Source organism: Giraffa tippelskirchi, chromosome X (genome assembly GCF_054371585.1).
Source record: "Giraffa tippelskirchi isolate mGirTip1 chromosome X, T2T-mGirTip1v1.2.pri, whole genome shotgun sequence".
NCBI lineage: Eukaryota > Metazoa > Chordata > Mammalia > Artiodactyla > Giraffidae > Giraffa > Giraffa tippelskirchi.
Window position 1 is genome coordinate 57,812,596 of NC_137289.1, and position 9,013 is coordinate 57,821,608.

At 42.4% G+C, this 9,013-nt stretch overlaps 2 pseudogenes; both read right to left on the reverse strand.

The window, feature by feature from the left end:
* Positions 1-3,823: 3,823 nt before the first annotated feature.
* On the reverse strand, positions 3,824-4,933 carry LOC145535396 (small ribosomal subunit protein uS2-like; annotated as a pseudogene).
* An 814-nt stretch (positions 4,934-5,747) lies between these two features.
* On the reverse strand, positions 5,748-6,352 carry LOC145535350 (large ribosomal subunit protein uL13 pseudogene; annotated as a pseudogene).
* Positions 6,353-9,013: the final 2,661 nt, after the last annotated feature.

The window sequence follows — 9,013 nt, forward strand, 5'->3', positions numbered from 1 at the left end:
ATTGTAAAGTAATTAGCCTCCAATTAAAATAAATTTATATTTAAAAAAACAAAAGTGAAGGTGTTGACTGGGAAATAATGGGATCCTGCAAACTTGGATGGAAATGTGTGGAAAGACTCTAATGAAGCTGGAGACTTTGAGTCCCTAAATATTGATAAATCATTGCCCATGGAAGAGGTCTCTCCACCCCAAGTGGAAGCAGCCTCCCCATCTTCAGTGGAATCAACTTCCTTTCCTCCAGCCAAATTGACATCCTCAGCCCCAGGCAAAGTGTCTTCCCCAACTGCAGTAAAAGTGGCCTCCTTACCCCCATTGTCAGCAGCATCTCCATTCCTAGTTTACCCTCCCCCAGCAGTATGGTCCTTTCTACCGTCTGTGGGGATTAGCACAGCATTGCTTAAGGAAATGGTAATTGCCTCCCTTCATGCCGTTGCCATGGAAGATAGTTGTGAGACCTCTCAGGATCCATTCCCATCACCCTTCTCTGCTTCTAGACCTATAACTATACTCAGGTTGCAGCAGGCTTCTAAAGATGAGATACAAAGTATGATCCATGAGGGAGAGCACTACACTCCAAAGGAACTAATTGAGTTTTCTAATTTATATAAGCAGAAACCTGGGGAGATTGTGTGAATGTATATTAAGAATGTAAGATAATGGTGGAAGGAACATTAAGTTGGATCAGGCTGAATTTACTGATACGGGCTCATGTTGGTTTGCAACCTTGGGAGTCCCTGGGTGAAATTTGAAACTGGCCTCCATACTTGGAAGACAAGGAGAAACCACAGAAAGAGAGCACTCCAGATTAGTAGGTGATAGGGGTTTTGTTTTGTTTTTTAGTTCATGTTGTGTGGCATGCAGGATCTTAGTTCCTCGACAGAGATCAAACCAGTGACCCCTGTGTTGGGAGCGGGGAGTCTTCACCACTGGATGGCCAGGGAAGTCGCCAGGGGCAGTTTTAATAAGCACGGGAACTTACATATGAGGCTTGTCTTGAGTAGTTGCAAGACAAGTAGATCTCTGCACCTACTAGCCAGCATCTTAAAAGTTTATATAGAGGTCTTAACAGGGTTCAATCATGTGCACAGTTCAGATTATCTCAACAATATGTCACTCTCTCAAGGCTGCATCATTGAAACAGCTCCTAGTACGTGAATGGTGGGAAGAATGTACATTCCAAGGACAGGGGAATCATCAATTGGTGATTGATAAGTGATTGATTGGTAAGCAGTCATCAATTGCCCAGGTCCAGCTTGCAGGTCAACTGGAGGTCACATCCTGTTCAGTAACCTCCTCTAATACTCCAACCCTGGTAACCAGCTCTTACAAAACTATACATCGTCCTCTTCTGCAGTGTCTGAGCAATCAGCAAGGAGTTTTATTACCATGGAGGTGGCTTGACTGGCAGCTCTCTGGCTACATTGGAGGTAGATGCCACAGCAACAGTATAAGCATATACAAGAGAAAACACATATAATGATTCTTAATATAAGTAACAGTTTTTTCCACCAAGAACTCCATGATCTAAACCACTGATTTACTAAGTCTCCTAAGGCTAGAGGTGGGATCACTCAGAGCATTCACTCACTTGTGTCCTCATGTGATTTAATAAAGTTGATACATTAGTAGACTCATCAGGTATGAACATATAGCATTCTGTTTGGACAATGGCATAGGTGCATCCTTTTGAGGCAATAATACTGACCAAGACCATCCTACTTTAGAGCTTCCCTGGTGGCTCAGCAGTAAAGAATCTGCCTGCAGTGCAGGAGAGCCGGGTTATATCCCTGAGTCAGGAAGATACCCTGGAGCAAGGAATGGCTACCCATCCTACTTTAGAGGATGTTTTTTCTCAGTAGATACTTGTCAGTGTTCAGTAAGGAAAGGCTTTATTGCCTATCATTTAAGTCTTGTTGGGTGAATCTAGTAAGGGATTCTGTGTGTGCTATAATGTCCTCCCGGCCAATGGAATAAAAAACAATGGCTGAATGATCCTACCAGTGGAAAATGTACCCATCTAGTGACTGGACACCACGGGACAGGGTCAGCAGAAGTCTAAGGTTAAAAAGACAGATATTTAGCAGAAATTTGTATGGGACAATCTTTCCTATCTGTAGAATAGAGTAAGGCCTGTGACACTACTTTAGTCTACTCAGCCAAGGTCATTTTACCTGTTAGTAGTTTAATCTGCTGTTTAGTATTCCATTTTTCTTTCCTGGGCTTTCCTGGGGTTTCCATCAGGGCTTCCCTGGTGGCTCAGCTGGTAAAGAATCCGCTTGCAATGCGAGTTCAATCCCTGGGTTGGGAAGATCCCCTGGAGAAGAGAATGGCTACCCACTCCAGTGGACTATATAGTCCATGGGGTCACAAAGAGTCAGACATGACTGGGCGACTTTCACTTTACTTTTTCCTTTCTACCAACCCTGCTGCTTGTGGGCTATAGGGAAGATGGGACCTCCACTTAATGTCATATACTTTTGCCAGCCTTGCTACCATGATATTTGAAATGTGAACCCCCCAGTCACTGTCTATTCTATGAAGATATCTGTACATGGTACTCAGCTTCTCTGATCTAATGGTAGCAACCTAGCTTGCATGGCAACAATGGAAAGCTTGGGTTAGGCCAGATGCAGTGTCTACCCGAACCAAAGTGTATTTAGCACATTAACTGAGACAGAGAGGGGCTGATATAATTAAATTGCAAATGCCTCACTGATGGGGGACTCTGGTGGATAGCCCCAGGCTCCTTTGGCAGTTGCCTTGGCTATTTTTAGAACAAACAGGACATGTTACTGCATTAACCAAGTCACTGTCTTACAAGGGCAATCTGTTATCCTTGGTAATACACCTGGGTGCTACAGTGGCCAGTCTTTCTATGCACTCAATCTACTGTGGAAGACAGTGAGGACTGCCTCAGGTTCTTGCAAGTGAAAAAGTGAAAGTTAAAGTCGCTCAGTGGTGTCTGACTCTTTGCGAACCCGTGGACTCTACAGTCCATGGAATTCTCCAGGCCAGAATACTGGAGTGGGTAGCCTTTCCCTTCTCCAGGGGATCTTCCCAACACAGGAATCAAACCAGGGTCTCCTGAATTGCAGGCGGATTCTTTACCAACTGAGCTTCTTGCAGGTGAACCTCAAAGTCTTTCTACATATCCTGACTCAATGAGGACTTATTTATGATTATTCATCCTTTGACTTGCCATTGTCCAAGTCATAGGGTTAAACCCTTGAGAATAGCCCAACAACTTGTCAGTGCAAAGGGCTAATAGCCAGGCCTCATCAGTGATGAGTGAAATTGAATTCAGCACATAGGCTCCTATGGTTCATTCCTGTTTCCATCCAGATGGTGTCAGTGTTGGACTGAAGAGCCATTGAAATGCATGTGGGCGGGTTGCCCTGACTAGACCCATCTATACACTAGGCATTAGGGGGAATTTCTTCTATTACCTCTCTACAGGCCCCAGGGGCCACCATAGGAATAAGGGCAGGGGCATTTGGAGGATCTACATATTCCACAGACCTGGTAACACCTGCATTTCCAGAGACAGTGGGCTGGCAGACAGGGTGCTCCTCTGCTGCATATAGGCGTGCAACTTGGTCAAAACAGGAGTTTAAGCCATAATAGAGGTGAGTTGATGGAACATATTCTCAACTCAGCTCTTCATAGGAAAGGAAGTTCTTACCATAATATCCTGTTCATTAAAGCTGCCTTGTCATATCTGATTCTATGCACAGTTTGATTTTTTAAATTTTATTTGTTTAGTTTTTAGAAATTTATTTTCCATCAATTGAATTTCCGTTTTAAGAGTTTGCGGAAGAACAGTTTAAGACCACTCAGTGGTTGTTCCTACGTATTCAGTGATCCGAGCAGTGGGAGCTGCAGACCAGTTTTCAGTGGGGAACTACTGAATAGGTACAGAGGGCACCTGCACACCTTTGGACCAGTCTGCCACCTCAGGTTCAATAGCAGTGAACTCCAGAACTAGAGCAGACCATTCACCCTGAAATTCCCTCTTGGTCACAGCCTTCTCAGCTGCCTCCTGCTCTTCCTTTTCAATCTCTTCAGGATCTCTGTAGAAGTAGAGATCAGGTATGACCTCCCATGGGTGTTCACAGAAGATGGTACCACATATGCACGGAACTTCTCAGGTGAGCATCTACCACAGCACACCTACTGAGTGAGCTCCTTTGTTGCACAGAATGGCAGTGTCTACAGAATGCAGAAGAGAGTCTGTGTTACACGGAGCAATGGTGAGCGTGTGTGCTAAGTCACTTCAGTTGTGTCCAACTGTTTGCAACCCTATGGACTGTAGCCCACCAATCTCCTCTATCCATGGGATTTCCCAGGCAAGAATACTGGAGTTGGTTGCCATGCCCTCCTCCAGGGGATCTTCCTGACCCAGGGATCAAACTCACTTCTCTTATGTCTCTTGCATTGGCAGGCAAGTTCTTTACCAGGAGCGCCACCTGGGAAGCCACGTGGGAACTTCCACTTTCAGCATTGATAGGCAGGTTAACATAAGAGGCCTCTGTAGAGGCTGGTGGTCAGCCCTGGGGTCAGTAACCACCAGAAATCTAGGTTCCTGCAAGGCTACCTGCATCTGGTTGGTGAATGCTCCAGGAGTGAAGTGGCCAGCAGTAGGAGTGGCTCCAGTGGCAGCAGCAAACTTCAGCCCAGCTCACTGGCCAGTATTCCTGGAGAATGTGACACTGACATCAGCTGGGTTTTCGATGTCAGCAATGGCAGAAGCTGCCAACAGAAGCTTCTCCCATGTTCTCTTCAGATTTATGATGTAGATGCCATCACTATTCCTTTTATAGATGTACTGTTCCATTTGGAAGTCATAGTTGGTGCCACCTAAGTGGATTCCTGCTGCAAGGAATTTAAGGGCATCCTGCTTCTTCATTTGCAAGACATCAAGGGCTCTGGACATTGTGAAAATTTCCCTTTAAGTTGCGGTGGGAATCCAGAATAATGCCTTATGGACCCCTTATGCACATTTTAAAATATGACATTCTAAGCAAAGCCTTGGTAATATAACCAAGTTCCAATTGTGTCCTGTTACAATAAAAACAGATTCTTACTGAACTTATGCAAATAAGTATCTTGCCATAAAATAAGACTATTCACCAAGAGTTTCTGAATTCTGGAGAGATCGGGCAGGGGGGAATAAGATAAATGTTTCACTTTTGTTTATAAAGATACATGTTAGCAAATTGCTGATAACTTGGGAAAAGAGATAAAGATTATCTTTTTTTTCTTTAAAAATAATTACTGGTTTTGAATGACAAAATATAAGATGCAAGGGTGACCTCTTGGCTGAACTTCTCTTCCATAAACAACTTTTATAACCCCAGACTCCTGCTGCCCAAGCATTTTCTCACAGCCTAACAGCTGCAGAGTATAGTGCTGAACACATGGTAAGGTAAACAGAGGCCCTGTAAGCAATGGGGTGGGGGGGGGAGTCCCTTTCAATTAGGTCTTCCAGTTCACTGCTGCCAGTATTGCAACCACACCGGCTGTTCCAACTGTTCATGTCCTAAAACTCTTATGAACAAATAAGGTTGCAGACAAATGATGCCTGCATAACCCTTAGAACTGCCTACACTGACTAATACCCCTTGGCTCTACCCAGTCTGCCTGTGGCACCTGCATGGCAGCCACCTGTGGCACCGCATCCTAGGGTGGTGATTGAGGAAGGGCAGGGCAGGCCAAGCATGAAGAATAAACTATCAATTTTATTGGGCTCACACCAGAAATCCATGGGTCTCAAGGACCTCTGTGACTTTGTCAGTTTTCTTCTTGATGTTCTTTTCAGCTTGCTTCCATAGCCTCATGAGCTGCTTCTTTTTCCAGTAATGGGTCTTGGCCTTTCTCTTCTCCACCAGGGAGACTATTATGGCCTGGTACTTCCAGCCACCCTCATGAGCCAGGCTCCCTAGGTAGGCAGACGTCCGTGTAGGCTTCAAACACACAATCTTGAGGGCTGCAGAACCACCATTTGCTTTTTGTTGTCACAGGGTGATGGGATCCCAGCAAATATCTTGAAGTAGTCCAGAGTGGCTGGGCCTGGCTTGTTCTTGTGGGGCAGGATGCTCTGCACTGTCTGCCAGAAGATGTGGCTGGGGACTCTAAAGTGGTAGGAATCACGGTAAGGGTTGGTATTCATCTGCTTGTGGAGAAAGGCCAGATACTTCAACTTATTTCTGTGGAAATTGCCAGAAATGTTGATGCCCTTACAATGCATGACCACAACTTTCAGGCCGAGAAGCGCCTGCTTGACTGCAGTGGCTTCCAGGTGGCCCGGGAGATGGCCTCAGCCATTGAGCACCAGGACCTGGCCCTCTGCCATCTTCGGCAGCTGCCTGGGAAAGCTAAAGAGTATCTTAAATGTGGAAAAAACAAAGCAATAGAACCAACAACATTTCAAACAAAAACCCATAAAAGTTATAATCATCCTCATCAGTTCATTTACTCCACTGTAATTAAGTCTTTTTTAAGGATATTTTTTAAATTTTATTTATTTTTATTGAAGGATAATTGCTTTACAGAATTTTGCTGTTTCCTGTCAAATGTCAACATGAATCAGCCATAGGTATACATATATCCCCTCCCTTTTGAAATTCCGTCCCATCTCCCTCCCCATCCCACCCCTCTGGGTTGATACAGAGCCCCTGGTTGAGTTTCCTGAGCCATACAGCAAATTCCCATTGGCTATCTATTTTACACATGTTAATGTAAGTTTCCATGTTACTCTTTCCATACATCTCACCCTCTCCTCCCTTCTCCCCATGTCCATAAATCTATTCTCTATGTCTGTTTCTCCATTGCTGCCCTGTAAATAAATTCTTTAGTACCATTTTTCTAGATGCCATATATATGTGTTAGAATATAATATTTATCTTTCTCTTTCTGACTTACTTCTCTCTGTATAATAGGTCCTTGATTCATCCACCCCATTAGAACTGACTCAAATGCGTTTCTTTTTGTGGCTGAGTAATATTCCATTGTGTATATGTACCACACTTCTTTATCCATTCATCTGTCGATGGACATCTAGGTTGCTTCCATGTTCTAGCTATTGTAAATAGTGCTGCAATGAAAAATGGGATACATGTGACTTTCAATTTTGGTTTCCTCAGAGTATATGCCTAGGAGTGGGATTGCTGTGTCATATGGTGGTTTTATTCCTAGTTTTTTTTTTAAGGAATCTCCATACTGTCTTCCATAGTGGCTGTATCAATTTACATTCCCACCAACAGTACAAGAGCATTCCCTTTTCTCCAGACCCTCTCCAGAATTTACTGTTTGTAGAATTTTTGATGATGGCCATTCTGACCAGTGTGAAGTCACATCTCATTGTAGTTTTGATTTGCATTTCTCTAATAATGAGCGATGTTGAGTATCTTTTCATGTGTTTGTTAGGCATCTGTATGTCTCCTTTGGAGAAATGTCTGTTTAGGTCGTTTTGCAACTTTTTGATTGGGTTGTTTGTTTTTCTGGTATTGAGTTGTATGAGCTGCTTGAATATTTTGGAAATTAATCCTTTGTCAGTTATTTCATTTGCTATTATTTTCTCCCATTCTGAGGGTTGTCTGTTCACCTTGCTTACAGTTTCCTTTGCTGTGCAAAAGCTTTTAAGTTTAATCAGGTCTCACTTGTTTACATTTGTTTTTATTTCCATTACTCTAGGAGTTGGACTGTAGAGGATCTTGCTTTGATTTATGTCATTGAATGTTCTGCCTATGTTTTCCTCTAAGAGTTTTATAGTTTCTGCTCTTACATTTAGGTCTTTAATCCATTTTCAGTTTATCTTCATGTATGGTGTTAGGAAGTGTTCTAATTTCATTCTTTTACATGTAGCTGTCCAGTTTTCCCAGCACCATTTATTGAAGAGGCTGTCTTTGCCCCATTGTATATTCTTGCCTCCTTTGTCAAATATAAGGTACCCGTAGGTTCGTGGGTGTATTTGTTGGCTTTCTTATCTTGTTCCATTGGTCTGTGTTTCTGTTTTTGTGCCAGTACTGTACTGTCTTGATGACTTTAGCTTTGTAGTATAGCCTGAAGTCAGGAAGGTTGATTTCTCTAGCTCCATTCTTCTTTCCCAAGACTGCTTTGGCTATTCGGGTTCTTTTGTGTTTCCATATGAATTGTGAAATTTTTTGTTCTAGTTCTGTGCAAAAGGCCACTGGTAATTTGATAGGGATCACATTGAATCTGTAGATTGTGTTTGGTAGTATAGTCATTTTCACAATATCGATTCTTCCTACCCAGGAACATCCCTCCATCTGTTTATGTCATCTTTGATTTCTTTCATCAGTGTCTTATAATTTTCTGTGTACAGTTCTTTTGTCTCCTTAGGTAAGTTTATTCCTAGATATTTTATTCTTTTTGTTGCAATGGTGAATGGGATTGATTCCTTAATTTCTCTTTCTGAGTTTTCATTGTTAGTATATAGAAATGCAAGCGATTTCTGTGTATTGATTTTATATCCTGCAACTTTGCTAAATTCACTGATTAGCTCTAGTAAATTTTCTGATACTATCTTTAGGATTTTCTATGTACAGTATCATGTCATCTGTAAACAGAGCTTTACTTCTTCTTTTCCAATCTGGATTCCTTTTATTTCTTTTTCTTCTCTGATTGCTATAGATAGGACTTCCAGAACTATGTTGAATAATAGTGGTAAAAGTGGACACCCTTGTCTTGTTCCTGATCTTAGGGGGAATGCTTTCAGTTTTTCACCATTGAGAATAATGTGTGCTGTAGGCTTATCATATATGGCCTTTACTGTGTTGAGGTAGGTTCCTTCTATGCCCATTTTTTGAAGAGTTTTAATCATTAATAGGTGCTGAATTTTGTCAATGGCTTTTTCTGCATCTATTGAGATGATCATATGGATTTTATCTTTCAAATTGTTAATATGGTCTGTCACATTGACTGATTTGTGTATATTGAAGAATCCTTGCATTCCTGGAATAAAATCAACTTGATCATGGTGTATGAGCTTTTT